A 22,331-nucleotide genomic window follows, 5' to 3' on the forward strand; every position below is an offset into this window, starting at 1 on the left:
AACATCTAAAACATATAAAGAGGTCAAAGAACTGGAAATCATGAAGACACTTAATACAGAGTTCTAAAATGTGGATATACAAGTGGCTGACAAAGACTTATAGAAATGTTCAACATCCTTAGCCACAAGGGAAACATAAATAAAAACTTTGTCATTTTTTTTTCTTACACCAGTCAGAATGGCCAAGATCAATAAAACAAATGTCAGCTCATGGTCACAAAAATGTGCAGTAAGAGGAAGACTCAACCCTTGCTGATGGGTTAGCAAACATGGATAGCCACAAAGGTAATCAGTTTTAGTTTCACAGAAAAATAGGAATAGATTGATCCAACTCCTAGCCATATATCCAAAAGATTCTTCAACCTACTAGAAATTCTCTATACAACTATGCTCATAGCTGTTCTATTTCTAATAGCTGGAATTTAGAAACATCTTAGATACCCATGAACAGATGAATGCATAAAGAATGTGTGATACATTTGCACAATGGAGTATTATTCAGTGCTTTAAAAAATGAAATTTGAAGTTAAAGGAATTGAACTAAAATAAAATTCATCCTAAGTGAGGTAAACCAGATTCAAAGACAGATACAATACATATACTCTTATATGTGAATGTCACCTGTTAATTCACTCATAAGCAGGCTACAGTCTACACAGCCACAAAGGTTAAGAAGAGAGTAAGCTACTAACTATGGTTTGGGAGGAGGAAGGTTCTCCCTACTAAAAGGGGTGAAGTAGGGATAAAATTGGGAGGGGATGGAAAAAAAGAACTAAGCGAGAGGAAACATAAAAGGATAACTAAATCTAAGGTCATTTGTGCTCTTGTATGAAAAATTAATACTGTTGAGGATTCTGAGAAGATGCATGTATATGAAGGTGTTCTAAATGGAATCTACAAATAACAGGGAAGACAAAGCCACATCTCCTGCCACAAATGAAACCTCCATTGTCCAGAATGGGTTACATCTAATAGAGTTTTTGTCCAAAGGGCTTCAATTGGAAGCCCCAAATGACCCAGCCTATTAGTCACTCTCAATAAAATGATGTTGAAGACAACACCTATATAACTCACTGGATACAGAGTTGAGCTGGTGCCTCTATAGCTCCTTCACCACTCTGTTGTACTGAAAATTACTCTGCATACTACCAGAGGAGAAAGGTAAACAACAGTGTAGCTACCAACCATTCTATCTACACAGGTGACTTGATGCATGGTACAGTGGTCCAATAGTGGCACGGAAGTGTGGGAGTAACCAAACAAAATCTGACTGAATTTAATGCCCAATCAATGAGATAGAACCCATGCCTGGTACTACTTGGATGGCCAGAAACCTAAGACTAAATAGTACATGGACCTAGGAGGAAAAAGTACTTCTGTTCTACAAAATAAATAAATAAATAAATAAATAAATAAATAAATAAATAAATAAAATAAAATAAAATGGCTCCCCGTGACATTCTGCTATTCTCATAGATCAGTGTCTTGCTTGGCGACCATCAGAGAAGCCTCTCTCTGCAGTCTATGTGATCAAATACAAAGACCTACAACTGGATAAAGTGCAGAGAGTGAGAGACTTGGAAACAACCAGTCCTAAAGGGGATGCTTAAGACAAATTCCTCCTTTCAGGATTCAGGGAACTCTTCCAAACAGGGTGTCACAAATTACAAATATTGTTAAGAGCCAGCAGGATGGAAGACACTAAGGAAACCACAGGTTCTAAAATGGACATCACTGATGCACATATAAACTCAAAGAGACTGTGGTAATGTGAAGGGCCTATACAGGTCTGAGCCACAGGAGGTCCCAATGCTAAAAGAATACAAGCACCCATTCCTAACCTAGAACCCATCACCAACTGATAACTACTGGAAAAGCAAAACTTAAGTTTTCACCAATGGAGTCTCACTGGGTATTCCAACTATATTTAAAGGAAGACCCCATATCCTACAGTAGATAGTCAACAAAATAAAAAAACTCAATTGCATTTTTGGAGGGTTTCTTTTTATCTTTTATCTCATGCTTTCCTGTGCATTTCATTTTTAGCATAATGTGTCTTTTACTCATAAAAGTTTCTGATTGTGAGTCTTCATGGGGTTTTTGCACGTCAGAGTAAAAGTGTATGTGCATCTATGTGTTTCTTGTGCTTTTACTTTGGCTCTTTTTGTTTCTGTTCAATTGTTTGTCATATTCAAATGTGTTTGTCTTTCTTTATTAATTTAGAGGCCTGTGTGTTTTCTAATGAGAGGGTGTGGATTAAGGTAGGTGGGGAGGATCTGGGAGAAGTTGGGCGAGGGTAACCAGTAATCAGAATATATTATATAGACAAATCCTATTTTCAATAAAATAAAATATATTAACAGAGTTATTTCAATAAGCATTAGTAGGCACAAAGGAATAAAATGTATGCATGCATTTCATTGCCACAATACCCACCATCACCAGGCAGGTGCCTCATTCATCAGTGAAGTACTTGGTTTATGTTTCACTTAAAAAAAAACACCTCAGAAATCAATAGTAAAATGTACCTGATAACTCTCTGAGTAGGGGATATCTTCTTCTTCCCGTGGAAGATATGTTTCTTTATGAAAACTATCAATTACTATATCAACTTCGAACTTGATATGAAGGACTTTCTCATAGAATGAGATAACTGAAACTCCTATTTATTTACTCCTCCAACCTCAGAAATGAGATTTATAATGATCTTCAACTTTCCATGTCTGTCTCCTAACCTATTTATCTATTTTGTATTTGGTCTACCCTGACAACCCAAGGCCAAAACCAATGAAGACTACAAAGAGACTAACCTTACCCAGAATGTCATCTTTTACTTGTAGTTCACATGATAAATGCTGTTATGATGACTTTCCACAAGATGTATACTAATACTAATGTTACACTGGAACCCCAGCTACCATAATATCATTAGTATTTATCTCAATATCAGGAATAAAGAAGACTCACATTCCTTCTGCTCTTCATCTGGACCTTGGGAGCTCAGTCCAGTGCGCCAATGTGGGTCTCTGTCTCTATCTCCGCCCATCGCCAGATGAAGGTTCTATGGTGATATGCAAGATATTCATCAGTCTGGCTATAGGATAAGGCCAGTTCAGGCGCCCTCTCTTCTGCTGCCCAAGGACCTAGCTTAAATCCCCTTGGACACCTGGGAACCCCTCTAAAATCAAGTCTCTTGCCAACCCTAAAATGGCTCCCTTAGTTAAGATATCTTCTTCCCTGCTCCCATATCTACCCTTCCTCCATCTCAACCATCTCATTCCCCCAAGCTCTCCCCAATCCTCCCCTTCTCCCACAACCCACCTCACCCCCATGCTCCCAACTTTTGCCCGGCGATCTTGTCTACTTCCAGTATCCAGGAGGATAAATACATGTTTTTCTTTGGGTTCACCTTATTATTTAGCTTCTCTAGGATCACGAATTATAGGCTCAAAGTCTTTCATTTATGGGTAGAATCCACTTACGAGTGAGTACATACCATATTCCTCTTTTTGAGTCTGGGTTATCTCACTCAGTAAAGTGTTTTCTATTTCCATCCATTTGCATGCAAAATTCAAGATGTCCTTTTTTTTTGTTTTGTTTTGCTGCTGAGTAGAACTCTATGTATATGTGCCACACCTTCTTTATCCATTCTTCTATTAAGAAGGGAGAACATGAGCAAGGAAGTCAGGACCGCCAGGGGTGTATCCAAACACGGAAATGGTGGGACACTCTGAACTGGAACTGAACGAGCATGTGATCAAAGCGAACTCTCTGAAAGTGGCTAACAATGAGGGCTGACTGAGAAGCCAATGATAATGACACCGGGTTTTGATTCTACTGCATGTACTGGCTTTTTGGGAGCCTAGTCTGTTTGGATGCATACCTTCCTAGACATGGATGGAGGTGGAAGGGCTTTGGACTTCCCACAGGGCAGGGCACCCTGTCTTCTCTTAGGACTGGAGAGCGAGGGGGAGAGGGAGTGGGAGGAGTGGGAGGGAAATGAGAGGATGGAAAGAGGTGGAAATTTTTAATAAATGAGTTAAAACAAAAAGACTCACACTCTATTCTGGTTAGTTTTAACTGTTAACTTGATACAAGCTAGATTTATATAAGAAAACCTCAGTGAGGTAATGTCTACATTTGTTTTGACTACAGAAAAGCAAAAGGGGATTTTCTTGATTGTTAATTGATATGAGACTATCTACCCTAAATATGGGTTGTACCATTTCATGGGTTGAACCCTAGACTGGGACTGGAGAGGTAGCGCAGTGGTTAAGAGTACTTGCTGTTCTTGCAAAGTACAAAGACTGGGAAAAACTAAATGGCATGGTGGGAAAAAGGAGGAAGAGTCAGAGAGAAGCCATGTACTCCTGCTGGACACAGATGCCGGAACTTTAGCTGGTAAGCTACAACCTCAAAGCAATACACAGATTACTAAAAATGGGTTAAATTAATAGATAAGAGTTAGCCAATAAGAAGCTAGAGCTAATGAGCCAAGCAGTGATTTAATTAATACAGTTTCTGTATCACTAATGTATCCATGTATCACTAATGTAACCATATAAGACTACAACAAATGAAGAATATTGTGAGCCTTTCTCTACCCAGTGGGGTGTCATGCACTTCAATTTTACATGATTGACACCGAACTAGATAAAGCACTGCACACGAATGACACATTTCATATTCATTTCTGTGTATGCAGCCTCTATCATACACCTCAGCTTTCATCAGAGCTTAAAATACTTAAACATGATAACTGCCTTTGACATAATTTGTTTATCTGTCTTTGAGAATAATTGCTCACTTTCCTTGACCACACATTTTTTTCTTAGGCATGTCCTTTGACTTACTTTCTGTTTTAATGAATACATTCAGAACCCACCCCCAATAAGCATATTGTATTAGGATAACCCAATGGTTCTCTTTGACTTCTTTTTTAAACCTGTAGATTTACAATTAAAATTACCAATGAATCCATCTTGAGGATGTCTGTTGTAATGATGGATACAATGCCTCTTGGGATGTTCAAAGAGCATACCACAAGGGTTAGATTTGGCAATCATTATTCTATTCAGAAAGGCCACAGTTACACTGAGTACACAGTGAACTGTTTGAATATCACAGTGCACACTACTTTATCAATAAGGATGAGATTTGTCAGCAGAGTCCTGAAACACCAGAACTTTTTATATTATATTACACACAAATCATATGGGACTAGTCTCATCAACCACTTCGTGTGGAATTCAATTTAATACACATACTACAGATTATAAATTCTCAGTACTGATCATATTTATAATAATCACAGATCTTCTCGCTTACACTCTTACAAACTGGATGTTTTTGAAAAGCAGTATTATAACCTTTGTATTATCATTAAGTTTTATATTGTATTTAATCCTGTCCAAATTAATGAAGTAAAGAATAGGAATCAAAATAATCATAATGATGCTTGTATCCCATAAGTATATCATTGTATTAAAATGCTGAATGATCATATTTCTCAATCCACAGGGACCAATGAGTGGCTATCCCTGAGACGGGTTACTAGGTCCTGAGCCTTAAACTATGCATAAAGTATACTTACATTTAGGCACTGCATAGAGAACAGAGTTTGCTGAATTTAGAGGTACTGACTCTGGTTACTATAACATCACTAGAACATTAATCAGTCCTCCAAGTACTGTGTGATACCTGAATACTGAATACATTTATTCCTAACTAATATTTTGAGAGATGTTCAACATATTTTCATTTATAGTGCATGACAAATGCAAACCTTTAGTCCTATTCTCTTACTTATCTGGATGATTTCACAGACCAGAAATGTATGTTCATTTCATATTTTTATAGAAAAGGTATTTTTATGTTATTTAACCTATGTAAGCCAATTAGACAAATAATAGGAATGAAGTCATTATTAATAAACCATATGTTCTAGAAGTATCAAAGAACTACTTAAGATAATTAAGGAACAGACAAAAAGTTCAGGAGCTACACAAAAGTCATTGTCCAGACTTATAATGAAGTAATATACTTAGTGAAACTTACTCTTAAGCAGTTGGTAACACTTCACTCAAACTGGGACAACTTTGTTCCCACACAAACAAGAAATCTTGCCATGTAATGTGTATGTTATTTTAATTGCAAAATTTTAAGAATGGGATAAACTATGAAACATAATTCTAGGCATATTATTGAATATGTTCCCAGAAGGAATTAAATGAATGGAGATAACCCATCAAAATGGACAACTCAGATTAAAGAAAAGGGGGTCCCAAAAACAAAAAAAATTGTTGCATACAAGCCTTCTATTCTTTCTGAACAAATGCAGATAGCCTATATATTGCTGCTATCCTTCACTGATATCAAAGTAAGGCTTCTTTAATTTGACCTTGCAATATGGACTAAAGAAAAATGATATATCAAGCTGAGTACTAGTACTCCTCTTTCACTGTTTTCTAACTACGAGGACCTTATTACAAGACATAGAAAAACTCATTAAAAATACAAATTGAAACTATAATAGATGAAAATTTTTAAGTTAAATAAAAATCATAGTGCAAAGTTTCACAAAAATTAAATCAAGATGAAATACATAATTAGATATATAACTAGCAATGTGAGGTGGTTGTATTTTATCAACTTGACACAAACCTACACATATCTGGGAATAGGGAAATACTAATTTTGAAAGTATCTCCAGAAGGTTTACATTTGATATACCTAAGATGTCAAGTTTTATGTGCCAGGAAAATATACTTAGGTGAAAGAACACTGCCTTATCTCCAGAGGAAAGGTCCCTTCAAGTCCAGGTCACAGCCAATGTTCCCTCCCACCCAACCATAGACTCCACTGGGCCCAAGACTCTCACTGATGTAGTTCCCACTATGGCCAGGAGGTGGCATTCAAACTACATGCCTACTTTTATTTTCTAGAGTGGCTTCTAAGATACAATCTGAGACACTATAGCAGGATATCAGATGTGCACATAGCCAGACTTTGTGGAACTCTTCAATTTCTCAGACATGCACAGAAAGGTGTTCTCTTCGGGTGCTTAGCAGACTTGGAGCAAAGGAAAACATCGTGCAACTTACTAAAACAGGAAACTCAGAGATTTGAATTGTCAAGATGCTTGAAAAAGCAGGCCCACTGGTAAAAGGAACTCTCCTTGGGCCATTTCTTATGAGTGGGCACAAATATCCACAGGGGAATTTCCTTTTGTAAGAAGCAGCTATAGAATGAGATGGTGGAGCATGCAGACATGGTACTACCATAATAAATTCCTAGTGCACTGTAGTAAGTTAACTATGTATGTCACCCTTGGGGAGCTGGAGAGATAGATGGCTCATGGTAAGAAAAATAATCTGTTAAAATGGAGGCAGGTGGCCTGGTGGTAGTGGCACACACCTTTAATCCCAGCACTCCGGAGGCAGAGGCAGGTGGATCTCTGTGAGCTCAAGGCCAGCCTGGTCTACAAGAGCTAGTTCCAGGAGGGTTCCAAAGCTACAGAGACACCCTGTCTCAACCCCATCCCCCAGTGGAGGGAGGTAAAATCTGATGATTCATGTCATAATGGCAGGATCACAAGCTGTCTAGACAATTGTTCTATATCCGTGAGAACTGGGGCTGCTGACGGGGATTCAAGGATCCATGAATACAGGGCAACAGAGAAATCAGTACACTCTGGTTCGTGGCATCTTTTAGCCATAATAGGAAAACTTTTGAGAAATTACATTTCCAGTGATTATCTCGCAAATGAGCTGAGGGTTTTTTTCCAGAATAGCAGTCCTTCACGTACTATATGGTACATAGAAGGACCTAACCCTAACCTAACCCTAACACTAACCCTTGGGGAGCTGAACAGATAGATGGTTCATTAGTTAGGAGCGATACTTGTTTCCCCAGAGGAGCTGAGTACAAATCCCAGCACCCATGACAGGAAGCTCAGAACCTTGTGCAACTCCAGCCTCCGGGATCCAACACCACTGGGCACTGACATTCACATACATAGCACTCCTACCCAGAATTACAATAAATCTAAAGGCAAACACAAACAATGAAAATTAAAAAAGTTGTTGTCTGTCCTGTTGTATTTTGAAGAAAATTTTGTTTCTGTTCGTTAAAAAAAAAAAAGCCATTTAAAAAAAAATTTAAAAGATGTCATTTCGTGGTGATAAAATAATCTTATAAAAATGGAGTCAGGAGACATTTCATGATCCATGTAGGAACAGCAGGACTGTTTCCTATCACACACCCCAATCCAGAGCCCCTGCACATACAAACTCAGTGTCTCTATTGAGCTCTGACACTGCCAGCAGGTATTTTCCACTGTAAACATTGTGAGGCCTGCTACCACATAGCTCAGGGAAGTCCATGAATTCCAGAGCTTTCTGACATTCTTCAGAGGGCTGAACTACAAGCCTGCCTGTCACCTGGTGTGGAAGGAATACTGAGGCTCCTGCCTCGTTTTCCCCCTGCTTTTTCTTAATCTCTCTGCTGCTTCCTCTTGTGGAGGTTGTGTGGCAAGAGAGGCTGCTCATCTCAGCCACTGGGAGGACCAGACTCTCCCATAGCAGCAGCCACCTGGACACTTACCTGATCCTGCAAGAGCAGAGATGGAAGGCGCATTGTGAAACAATGCCTCAGGGTCAGAGTTCCCAAAGGAAAGGCTCTAGAAAATCTGGGGACATGGTCACCTCTATCTGAGCAGTGTGGACAGCAGGAGAAGAGGGACTGCTTCCTTAGGCAGTAGGAAAATTCATAGTTTTAACAAGAATTCATTGTACATATTTAGTGTGCTGGTATGTAGTGCGTTCATTCCAGGGAATGAGTGTGAGGCTCAGACGACAATTTACCAGCTTTGGCTCTTATCGTCCACCAAGCAGGTTCCAGGCATTGAACTCGTTGGGCTGGGCTGCAAGCACTTTTGCCTGGTGAGCCCTCAGATGGGCCAAGAATTCCATAGTCTTGGTACTTTTGTGTGCATGTCCCAACCCTGCCATAAAAGAATGCATGTATGTTTCCTATTGGCCAAAATATATAAGTCACGAAATTGTAGTAGATGTTAGTCTTTGTTCTTGTAGTGTTAGAAAGTAGAATTGCTTTTCATTTTCTCTAATTTCCATATGTATTCCATAGTTTATATTGATGCCCCAACATATGTCTTGGGGTAATTCTGGACTTCATACTCTAGAAGGGAAAGCTTAATGACTGAGTTGTCTCTATGCTACACCCACTTAAATGGAAAATGTGACAGAGGAAAACCCCATACATTGCTGGAGGAGAAATTCCATATACTTCCTATGTAGAAACACTAGGCAACATTGACCAACAGTCAGATGTGAAGCTTCCACAGCTACCACAGTCACAGGTACTAAGGAGAGAGTCGCAGGGATGATGTACACATGAGAAAACATGCACAAAATGGTCGCACAGCATAGCTACACATGTCCAAGTGGTCCCAGATGACCTGACCCCAGAAACCTCAGAAATCCTCTCTGGAATGGAAAGTTGTAGTCTGTATATTAATCTATGGGTTCTTTGGCAGCTACGTACACGCTAACACTCAGTTGTATTGCATAATTCTCTAACCATCCCCAGATGTTGGGATCCTAAGGGCACTGATCTCCCTGAGGGCTCTGAGTCAGTGGACCCTGGCACTGCCCTCTGATGCCCCAACCTTGCCTATAAGGAAACTCCATAGTTGCCTTGAAGTCCTGCAACTCACATTTTGATCACCAGATGGCGCTTGGCTCTATTCTTTAAAGGCTACTTTTTCACTGAAAAAGGAAATGTTTTTTATGAACGAAAAAAAAATATATTCCTCAAAATAGGCAACAAAATAATAAGTACCAAAACACCATTATTCTCTTTGTGTATTGTGAATTATACAAGATTGACTGAAGGTACACACACATTCAAACACACACACACACACACACACACACACACACACACACACTTCCTTCAGCCATGTCATCAATTTATTTCTGTGAATTAGTAGTTTATTGTGTGCCAGGCATCATCATTTTAACCCCACATCTACATGTCTCACACAATTCCTTCTTCCCTCTTTTGATCTGCTCAAGTGGATTACCATGGAAACCATTCAAAGAGACTGCTTTAAACTGTCTGGTCCACAAAGAAAAACAAATGCTGCCTTGGGAACCAAGGAAAATTTGGCCCATTCTTCCCATAGTGATAGCTATCAGGCCCCACCCTGTTCCTGGCTATATCTCCCTTACAGAGGGGAGGGAGGATAAACCTCGTGTGGTGCCTGTCTTGGAAGTTATCCTGGGTGAGGAGAAGATTTTTTTCTGATTCTGCTTTCCATGTGATAGTGCAGTTAACATGTCTCCATAATTAACCAAGTATGGATGATCTATAAGAAAGCAGTTTGTTTAAGGGGGACATTGAGGTGACACCAAACACGTGACTTCCCCTTCCCACACTGTGGGACTACAGTCAGAGCTACAGGACACAGAGAGGAAGAGGAAGCACGTCTTCAAAGACAAAGACAGGCAGAGGGTCCAGTCTGAGCATGTAACTCTCCTGATTTCAGGAAATGCTCACCGCAGGTTTCTCATATAGCAGTCACCTCCTCTCAGCTCTCTAAGTGGGTAGTCTGTGAGCAAAGAGACACTCTTCTCCATTGCTGGAGAGAATGCAACTGATCTCCAAGTCTATGGAGGGATCTGATACTAGTGAAAACCACAAGCGTGTATTCTGGGGACCAGGGATCTTTCTTCTAAGGATCCATCCCAAAGAACACAGAAGGGGACACAAAGACTCTGACAGAGCCACAATGTAGAACTCCAAGAGCAGAACTATGAAAATCATCTGTGGGAAGGAGAGAGTGACGGCATGATCTCAGGTGTATCTATGACTGAAATGACGAGGTATGCATGTGCTTAGCCAGGTATGATGGTATGCATCTATGATGCCAACAGGGTGATGGTAAAGACAAGAGAATAGTCGTTTTGAGGCTATCCTGAGCTACGTAGTGAGTTTATGTTTTACCTGACTTATATACTGAGATTCTATCTCAAAACAAACAAAATAAATTTTAAGAAGGCAACATGAACTCCATGATTATAATTATAGAGTGATCTCCAGGACATATTGTGATTACACAATATAAGGTGACGAAATGAGGCCAGTGTTATCTGCCTAATGTTTTCCTCACAGTTACATGTGGCACATGGAAGTTAATAAATTATATAACCCTATTTAAAATAAATAAAGTCAGCTTTTAACAAACAAAATTTAACCATACTTATAAGTGTCACCCTTAGCACTGCTCAGATTTCTGGTGGCCAACAGCCACAGACAGCTAAGTGCTTCCTGGGCTGGGCAGTGCAGATCCAGAGCATTTTCATCAATTCAGAAAGGTACATTGGGAACAGAGAGTGCACACCTTTATTGTGAGTGGGAGAATTGATAAAATATGTATGCTTGTGCTTTGAAACACTGGATAGTTGAGCACCCCCGAAGAAAAGAAAATGATCTCCTATAGAGTGCCCTGGAAGAAACCATGACAGAGGCTGACATTTATGCTCTCGAAGATGCTGAAGTACTCATTCCATGCACCAATTCCAATCAACTACTTATCACCAACAACTCCATTGCTCAGATTGAGTACACTAAAAACACTGCCCCCCTCAAAGATGGCTGGGGAAAGTGGCTGATTCCAGATTTGGGGCCAGGAATGCAATAGATAAGTGCACAGTGACCTATCGCATCAGGAAGAATTTGTAAAAGACTAAGAAGTCTGTGTTAAAATGGAGATCTTCACGTGAGTGCAGCAAGTCAGACTTATCAGGGAGATGTGGAATATTTTCTCTTACAGATAGAATTAAAGACCAGACGTGATAGTAGTAGCCAAACCTATGATTGTTTAACATGTATGAGTTTAATTGGAGTTACCTGACAAAAGGGATGATGCTCCTCCCAGAAGCCATGGATTATTAAAAAGCCCAGTGCCAAGTGTGGAACACCCCCTCCAGCTGTTGGTCAGGGCTGTTCCAGTGATCCCCCAAAACAATACAGGTCATTGTATTGTTTTGATCATGATTCCTATTGTCATTGCTCTTGATTCCTATTGCTTAAGACACCACACATGTTGGCCACAGGGTATGGAGAAATTAAGTTGACACTGACCAGAAACCTTCCTTCATACTACCTAGCTTTCCTATTACCAGAAGATACTACCAGGCTATTGAGGGGAGGAAACTCGTCAATGTTCTTATTCCTCTGTGAACTACAATAATGGCCAGCATGACAAGATATACCCATGGGTCAACAGTGGCATGAATATCACAAAGGTAACCAAGTAACTTTATGTTTCAATTTAAGGCCCATTCCACAGGAGGAAACAGTTGCCTAGTACTATAAATCTGATCATGATCCCATGGTTGGCGAGTTCAGAGGTCCCAGAGGTAAAACTACTACCACTCCCACTACCACCACCAGTAACACCACCATCACCACCACCACTACCACTACCAACACCATTACCACCACCACCAATACCATCACCACTATCACTACTACTACCTTTACCACTTGTACCATTACTACTACTCCTCCTCCTCTGGTAGGTGAACATTGTATGACACTTTCAGGTGTCACTAAGATGAGCAAGTATTTCTGGAGAGATGAGAGAAGCTTCTACATCAAGTGATATGTGTTATTAAATCACCAAGTTTCACAATAAAGGGTCATTGGGTTTACAAACCATCCAGGGAATGTCTCAGAAACACAAGAAACAACTGATATCAGAAAACAGCACCACTATGTGACCAGTAGGATCAAAACCTAGTGCCATTGTTCTTGATGTCTCAGCAGTCCTCATTGTCCACTATGTTCAGCGAGTCCGGTTTTTGCCCATGCTTTTTCAGACCCAGTCCAGCTGGCCTTGGTGAGTTCTCCATAGAACATTCTCATTGTCTCAGTGTGTGGGTGCACCCCTCGCTGTCCTGAGTTCCTTGCCTGTGCTCTCTTCTCCTTCTACTCCTGATTTGGACCTTGGGGTTTCAGTCCAGTGCTCCAATGTGGAACTCTGTCTCTGTCTCCTTTCATCGCCTGATGAAGGTTAATATCCAGGAGGATGACTATATGCTTTTCTTTGCATTCACCTTCTTATTTAGCTTCTCTAGGATCATGAATTATAGGCTCAATGTCCTCTATTTATGTCTAGAAACCAATTATGAGTGAGCACATCAGGAGACCGCTTCCTACGTATAACCCCAGCAGCATAGACATTAAGGGCATCATTGAATAAATGGGACCTCTTGAGACTGAGAAGCTTCTGTAAAGCAAAGGACACTGTCACTAAGACAAAGAGGCAATCCACTGACTGGGAGAAGATCTTCACCAACCCCACAACAGACAAAGGTCTGATCTCCAAAATATATAAAGAACTCAAGAAACTAGATTGTAAAAGGCTAATCAACCCAATTATATAATGGGTCACTGAGCTGAACAGAGAATTCTCAACAGAAGAAGGTCAAATGGCCAAAAGACACTTAAGGTCATTCTCAACTTCCTTAGCAATCAGGGAAATGCAAATCAAGACAACTTTAAGATACCATCTTACACCTGTCAGGATGGCTAAAATCAAAAACAAAAATGATAGCCTTTGCTGGAGAGGTTGTGGAGAAAGGGGTACACTCATCCATTGCTGGTGGGAATGCAAACCTGTGCAACCACTTTGGAAATCAGTGTGGCGGTTTCTCAGGAAATTCGGGATCAACCTACCCCTAGACCCAGCAACACCACTCTTGGGAATATACCCAAGAGATGCCCTATCATACAACAAAAGTATATGCTCAACTATGTTCATAGCAGTATTATTTGTAATAGCAAGAACTTGGAAACAACCTAGATGCCCTTCAATGGAAGAATGGATGAAGAGTGTATGGAATATATACGTATTAGAGTACTACTCAGCAGTAAAAAACTATGACTTCTTGAATCTTCTGTTTAATCCTAATGCTCTTAATATTACTTCTCATCATGTAGTTTCTATACCAGCTTTCCCTGATGGATCCATAAGACAGAAACTCATGTTCTTGTCCTCTTCATAGTCCCAAGTCCTATCTGTGGGAACACAGATTAAGCACTGATTTCCATGATGATTTTCCCCATAACCTCTTCTGCTCTGTGTCATTTCCACACTCCTTGACTTTGCTCTGGTAACACAAGTTCATTCACTGGCTTTCTCTGCCATGTACCATAAGAACAGATCTTGCACCAGTGCCTTGATATGATACCTACTTCTCAATACACACATTGCTTAGCCATTTTCCTACTGCAAAAACCTCAGCTGTCAGAGTTATCCCCATGTCCCCAGTCCTACTTCTGATGACACAGTTATGTAACTGCCTTGCCTTGTGAGTGCCCCTATTCCATATACACCTACTTTATCTCCAAATACAAAGCCCTAGACCTGAATGCAGATTCAGTACTCAGTTTTCCTCATGACATTCAACTTATACTCTGCTATCTCTGGACTAGCCAACTGTACAATGGCTTTGCAAGGGAGTTTTCCAAGAATACCAATTCACAGCCTCAAAACCACACCTCTAACCCAACCAGTAGTCATGCAATTCCTACATCAGATTTCATCAAATCCAAATTCATCTGATCCATCTCTACACTTCAGTTCAACCCCGTGTTTGCAGGAATCTAACACATGATTGGCTCGGGACAAAAGACAGATACCACAAGAGAACTGAAGGAGACTTTGAAAGGACAAACACGACCCATACCCATTCAAACCAGACCATATGCCAGTATTATTAACTGTTTAGCAGACACAAAAAGTCTCCACTAACGAAGAAGATATTTGCAATTGATACTTGCTGGAAAAAGAAGATCAGAGCTGCCACTGTGCGTCCCTGCATGTGTGCGCATTACCTCAGCTGATCCGCCCGAGACCCCCTGAGTGCAAACCCTAGTCCCCCACGCGGCCCCATTTCCACTCTGAGAAGATGAAAGAAACGATCATGAACCAGGAAAAACTGGCAGAGCTGCAGGCAAAAGTGCGCATTGGTGGAAAAGGAACTGCTTGCAGAAAGAAGAAGGTGGTTCACAGAACAGCCACAGCAGATGATAAAAAACTGCAGTTCTCCTTAAAGAAGTTCTCTGCTATTGAAGAGGTGAACATGTTCACAAACCAAGGAACAGTGATCCATTTTAACAACCCTTAAGTTCAGGCGTCTCTGGTAGCAAACACCTTCACCTTTACAGGCCACGTCAAGACAAAGCAACTGACAGAAATGCTTCTCAGCATTCTAAACCAGCTTGGGGCAGACATTCTGACTAGTTTAAGGAGACTGGCTGAAGCTCTGCCAAAACAATCTGTGGATGGAAAAGCACCCCTTGCTACTGGAGAGGATGATGATGATGAAGTCCCAGATCTGGTGGAGAATTTTGATGAGGCTTCTAAGAATGAGGCAAACTGAACGGAGGCGACTTCTGAAGAACTGACACTTGCAGAAGTTACAGGAGCTGCTATTTTATATCATTGCTGCTTTTAAAAGGTCTTTTGTTTATGGATCTGATCAAATCTAGATCGCTAATATTTTTAAGCCCAAGCCCCTTGGACACTGCAGCTCTTTTCAGTTTTTGCTTAAATACAATTCATTCTTTGCAGCAAATTAAGCTGAAGAAGCCTGGGAATAAAGTTTGGAAAAGGGTTAATAAAATTCTTTGCCTAGAAAAAAATCAAAAGAAAATCAGTTTTGTTCAATGGACTATAACTGGGAATACTCAATACATTCCAGTGTAGGCTTCATAACTAGAAGTAGCTGGCCAATGCAAACCTTATGCCATGTGTTCATTTTGGATTTTCATCTTTCTAGTATTAAGATTTTTTTCAGAGAGACAGAGAAAGCAAAGACTGAACAAGTGGGCAGGTAGAGATGTGGGAAACAAAGGGAGTAGAAAACGTTGTTGAAGGGAGAAATCATGATAAATTTATTCTATTAGAATTTTTTCAAATTAATCCTAGATTAATTTATACCTTTTATAGATTACTTATATCTCTAAAGGTTTGTACATATGAGAGGGACATTAACAACTCTGGCCCTTTAAGACTATATGTCTTGACTCTGGTTCTTTGCTCATAATGTGACATTCATCTCTGGTAGCTACGGAAACAAGAATTTTTTAAAGTCACTCTCTCATACTGGGCAGTCACAAGCATTTGGCCTTCATAGAAGGGAAGAAAGGCAAGTATTTTATGTTTTCTAGATGGTTTTTGTTAAAAGCTTTCAATTTCAGGAGACATAGAAGGTCAAAGAAGTCAATGACCTAAGATTCAACTCTTCGTTGATATCATTTCTATGTAAGTAAATCCTTCTGAATATAAGTACTGGAAATCCCTGTGTAGCTGTGAAGGCTCTATAGCCTGTATTGACCTCTATACATTTGCAGTTTCTTGAAAGTGAGTATGTGAATTAGACTTTCTGTGTTTTTTTTTCTGTTTATATAATGGGGTAATGATTGTGTGGATCTCATTGGAGGGTCAGGACTATCAGATGGGCTAATATCCCTGAAGAGTATAAATGAGGCTTCAACTAAGCAAAGCAGAGGAAGGGGTTGGTTTGTGTGAACCAGAGGTTGATGGTGAGACACCATTCTGAGCTGAAATATCTGCCTAACAGAACTTCTTTTACTGAAGGTGATTCAACTCTTGTGTGACTCCCTGTCTGTTCAACATTTCCTGCTATTAGGAAGATATTTATGATCTCGACATTTCTCAAATGGATCTCTTCCTCCTTGATAAACAAAGGTAAAAGCTTAAGATGAGCTTCATGGAGGGTTTCAAATTGGATCTTTATGAAGAATAAGCACCTCTTCCATAGGTTTCAGACATGGGCATCTTGCCATGCTAGCTCATTTGTCTTGCACAACAGAATTTTCCACCCTGATTCTGGTTGTGCTTCAAAACTCACTGATTCTGACATCCAAAGTCTCATATCTGCCTTAACAAGGATAGGGCATGGGTAGGGTGTTAATCAATTCATACTAGATTTTAAAGTCACCTTGCTGATATGACTTCCCAATTCAGTAGAGCTACTTCCTTCACCCTGTTAGGAAGTACATTCCACAGACAATGTGGAATAGTGGGAAGCTGGTAGGGAAATTTTTGTGGCAAGGAGGTACAGTTTGTAGTGCACTCAAACCTTCCGCATTGGAGGTGGCAATGTTATCATGTACATGCCTGAACTTTATTTATGCTCAAGAACACAGTGACATCCTTCAGGGCATAGTTATTCATGAACATTAACCCTACATCCAAAGATAGGAACCAATAAGTGATCTAAATAAATTGGTGCATACAGTAAATGTATAGTACTAATTTGGTGCTGGAGAAGATAGTTTCTCACATAAGACAATTGGGATACTTCACATTCAGCAATGAAATGAAGGTAATTTTCTAATGTGTATGTTTGAGTAAGTCATGAGAAATGATTGAAATATTCATGAGGGCTCATGTTTCACATACAGATTTTAATTTTGGTCACATAATAATAATTCAGGTTTTCCAATATGTTTTCCGATAACACATACGCTAGCATACGCATGTAGAAATATAGCAGACAATATAGGTGAATTATATTTGTGTAAGTTCACTACCATAATTTATAGATATTTGTGCATTCTTCTGCTTATACCTCTCATTTAAGCTATTTATCTTATTTATGTATTGTAAACACTGCTTAATTAAACATCATTTAACATGTGTTGTAAATTATTGAGTATTAATTCCAAGCATTAACATGTTTAGTTAACAAATTTGCACATTTCAGCATTTGATAGATATAGTGAAATTGCTAATCAAAACCTCATATAGAGGGAACTTTGGCCATAGGTATATTACTTGAATACAACTTTTTGTGACAGCAAGGACAAGGTATGAGAACTTATTGCTCTGTAAACCATGACTCATTTTGTTTTCCACTGTCCCTTGTGTTCCTGACATGACTATATACTTGTTCAATTTCATCTTCAGACTTGCCAATGCGAAGCAGTACCTCTTCAAGTTTAGTGGCCTCCTTTGCAGCCTATCAGCCTTGGTGTTTCAGATAGTCATCTCAAGCAGCCAATTCTGGCACCTCTGGGAATTCAACGACAAGCTTGTGCAATTCGTGTCTTTTGGCCTGTGGTAAGCTTACTACCCTCAAGAATTTAATATTTCAGGCACTGTAACCAAAATTTTGGTGGAAACCCCTTTCAATTCCACGTGGACCATTTCACCTGAATTTCAGTATGCACAGACCCTGATCATGTGGTCTGTTACGATGAAGCCTGTAGTTCTGATTTTCATTGCAATCGCCATTAATATTGGCTGCATGAAAGACCCATTTATTGAGATGCGGTTATATTGCTACAAGGTTGCTGCCTTAGTTTTGTGTGTTAGCAGCATCTTCACATTTGTTTCTGTGAGCTGGAACCACTTTGCAGATCATTATGGCCAAACCACTTTTGACTTTCCACCTGACTTTCCGGTTAAAAAAGAAGACTTAATAAGCAAACACTATACTGTTGTGTTCCCAATAGGGGTACTGATTGCCACCATGTCACTCTTTGGTGTTATCTTCTTTCTCTTTGAGATAAACTCTTTGAAACTAAAGAATCAGGTGAAGGCCAAGTGTGCTTCCATAGTGGCCGATCAAGAGATATGAAGTGAGAACTATATTTGCAACATCTGTCAGAAGGTTCCTAGAAGAAAGTTCCTATTCATGTAAATACTCCTGTAGTTCTCAACTCGTTCTAAACAAAGCATCAACTTTATTTTCTTGGTCTGTCTAAATGACTTCCTCCTCTGTCTAACCTGTTTCTTTCTTTGGGTATCTTCATATCCTAATCTCTGAAGGCCACGATCATGGGTTCAGATATTTCCGACAGGCAGGAGCATGGAAAAGGAATGGTGAAATGCATGCTGCAAAGATATTGATCACAGGATAAATATCAAGTGAAAGAAGGTTTGTAAGGAAGCTGACATATAAACAGAAAAGTAAACACAATTCTGTCTGGAGACAGTCTGAAACTCAGGTCTCCTGAAGGGAGAGCTGGACTTCATAGTGTTAGATCTGCAAATAGTGTGTTCCCTTGTCATGTAGTAGGAAGACTATGCTGTACACTGGACAGCCATTCATATCTTTCTGTTTGTGAGTATCACAAATTGCTGAGCATTCCCTGTGTGCTCTGATAGAAAATATGGTGTAAAAATCAGAGGGCTGCTTGTCCGAGTTGTTTTTCTTGTTTTTACCTTCTGAACCACTGGGTTCAAACCCACATTAAGCTTGGTGGCAATCTTACATAGCTACTGGGCAATCTCGCTAACTTCAAATATACCCCACTTCACATTCAGGATATCCCATGCTTGGCATCCATAGAATGTAGGCCATTTTATAAAGTACAAGAAATTTGCTTGCAAATGGGTAGAACTAGAAAAGTTCACCCTGAGTGAGGTAACCCAGACCCAGATAGACAATTATATTATGTACTCACGTATAAGTTAATATTAGCTGTAAGGTAACCATGATGCAATCACAGGCCCAGAGAGGATAACCATGCTACAATCACAGGCTCAGAGAGAAGCTAATTAACAAGGGGTCACAATGGGGCTTGAGAATCTCACTGTGAAAGCGTAATAGAATAGACATCACTGATGGATGGGATAGGGGTCTAGATGGGGGCAAGGAATGACAACAGTATGGATCAGGTGAGGGTAAAATGGAGAGAGAGTACTGAGCGAGACAACTGGCTTCTGGGACATCTCTGGGATAAGCTATAAACCTAGTAAAATGAAAATTACCAGCAATCTAACCCATTCCTCTCCATCATGCCTTGTACTCCATCCACTCTTCCTCCTCTGTTTCTCTTCAGAAAAGGGTGGGACTCCCATGGTTTTCAGTCAATCAAGGAATATCAAGTTGTAATGAGACTAGGCATCTCCTGTTTCATTTAGGCTGGATGAGGTAATCTGGTAGGCAGAAAGGGTCCCCAAAGTAGGCAACAGCATCAGAGATAGCCCCTGTTGCCATTGTTAGGAGTCCCACAAGAAGACCAATCTACATGGCTGTAACACACACACACACACACATACACACTCATATATACGTACACAGAAGGCCTAGGGTTCCTGTTTTTCCTTGTTAGATTTACATATCTTTATTCACCAGGGCAATTTCTAACAACCAAGACCTATTTCCTGTATCTCTGCTACTATATGGATTCCCTGCTTAATCCCATTAAAGCCAGGCCTACCAGAATAATCTGCAATCCTCACGTCCTGATTGTGGACGAGTATATTATAACTTGGAATTCCCTGTTGCTTTTGACCATATCTTACTCTTCTTTTTAATCCTTTTTCGCATAATAGTTCAGGTTTAATAATTAAAGCAATAATCAAATAAGAACAATGTCAAATGACCAGAAGAGGTTAAGCAGCTTGTGCCACAGAAACAATATGTTATGTTCTGTGGACTTAAGGGCCTCTTGCTTCAAAGGCAACAGGAAGAACATGCTTATAACAGTAGTTGAAAATAAATGATAAATATGAGCATAGGAATATAGTAGGTGAAAATATTCTACACGTGAAAAAGAAAATATATTCAGAAAATTATTAAGTGGGCATGTTTATTTATTAATTTATTCATTCATTCATTCATTAAAGATTTCTGTCTCCTCCCCAACAAAACCTTCCATTACCCTCCCCCTACCCCTCCTCCAATCCTTCTCTCTCATCAGCCTGAAGAGCAGTCAGGCTTCCCTGCCCTGTGGGGAGCCCAAGAACCTCCCACCTCCTTCTAGGTCTAGTAAGGTGAGCATCCAAACAGCCTAGGCTCCCACAAAGCCAGGACGTGCAGTAGGATCAAAACCCAGTGCCATTGTTCTTGAGTTCTCAGTAGTCCTCATTGTCCACTATGTTCAGCGAGTCCAGTTTTATCCCATGCTTTTTCAGACCCAGTCCAGCTGGCCTTGGTGAGTTCTCCATAGAACATTCCCATTGTCTCAGTGTGTGGATGCACCCCTTGCTGTTCTGAGTTCCTTGCCTGTGCTCTCTTCTTCTGCTCCTGATTTGGACCTTGGGGTTTCAGTCCAGTGCTCCAATGTGGAACTCTGTCTCTGTCTCCTTTCATCGCCTGATAAAGGTTAATATCCAGGAGGAAGACTATATGTTTTTATTTGGGTCCACCTTCTTATTTAGCTTCTCTAGGATCACGAATAATAGGGTCAATGCCCTTTATTTATGTCTAGAAACCAATTGTGAGTGAGTACATCAGGAGACCGCTTCCTACGTATAACCCCAGCAGCATAGACATTAAGGGCATCATTGAATAAATGGGACCTCCTGAGACTGAGAAGCTTCTGTAAAGCAAAGGACACTGTCACTAAGACAAAAAGGCAACCTACTGACTGGGAGAAGATCTTCACCAACCCCGCAACTGACAAAGGTCTGATCTGCAAAATATATAAAGAACTCAAGAAACTAGACTGTAAAAGGCTAATCAACCCAATTATAAAATGGGGCACTGATCTGAACAGAGAATTCTCAACAGAAGAAGTTCAAATGGCCAAAAGACACTTAAGGTCATGCTCAACTTCCTTAGCAATCAGGGAAATGCAAATCAAGACAACTTTAAGATACCATCTTACACCTGTCAGAATGGTTAAAATCAAAAACACCAATGAAAGCCTTTGCTGGAGAGGTTGTGGAGAAAGGGGTACACTCATCCATTGCTGGTGGGAATGCGAACTTGTGCAACCACTTTGGAAAGCAGTGTGGCGGTTTCTCAGGAAATTCGAGGTCAACCTACCCCTGGACCCAGCAATACCACTCTTGGGAATATACCCAAGAGATGACCTATCATACAACAAAAGTATATGCTCAACTATATTCATAGCAGCATTGTTTGTAATAGCCAGAACATGGAAACAACCTAGATGCCCTTCAATGGAAGAATGGATGAAGAGTGTATGGAATATATACATATTAGTGTACTACTCATCAGTAAAAAACCAATGACTTCTTGAATTTTGCATGCAAAGGGATGGAAATAGAAAACACTATCCTGCTTGAGGTAACCCAGACCCAAAAAGATGAACTTGGGATGTACCCACTTTTAATTGGTTCCTAACCATGAATAAAGGACATTGAGGCTATAATTTGTGATCCTAGAGAAGCTAAGTAAGAAGGTGAACCCAAAGAAAAACATATAGTCATCCACCTGGATATGGGAAGTAGACAAGATTGCCGGGCAAAAACTGGGAACTTGAAGGTGGGGTGGGATGGGGCTGAGGAG

At 40.1% G+C, this 22,331-nt stretch overlaps 3 pseudogenes; all 3 read left to right on the forward strand.

Annotated features, from left to right (window-relative positions):
- Positions 1-15,731, forward strand: part of LOC142840626 (transcription factor BTF3 pseudogene) — a 42,927-nt pseudogene extending 27,196 nt beyond the window's left edge.
- Positions 14,931-15,491, forward strand: LOC142840625 (transcription factor BTF3 pseudogene; annotated as a pseudogene).
- A 1,047-nt stretch (positions 15,732-16,778) lies between the features above and the next one.
- Positions 16,779-18,704, forward strand: LOC142840305 (uncharacterized; annotated as a pseudogene).
- The last annotated feature ends 3,627 nt before the right edge of the window (positions 18,705-22,331 follow it).

Source organism: Microtus pennsylvanicus, chromosome X, assembly GCF_037038515.1.
Source record: "Microtus pennsylvanicus isolate mMicPen1 chromosome X, mMicPen1.hap1, whole genome shotgun sequence".
Lineage (NCBI taxonomy): Eukaryota > Metazoa > Chordata > Mammalia > Rodentia > Cricetidae > Microtus > Microtus pennsylvanicus.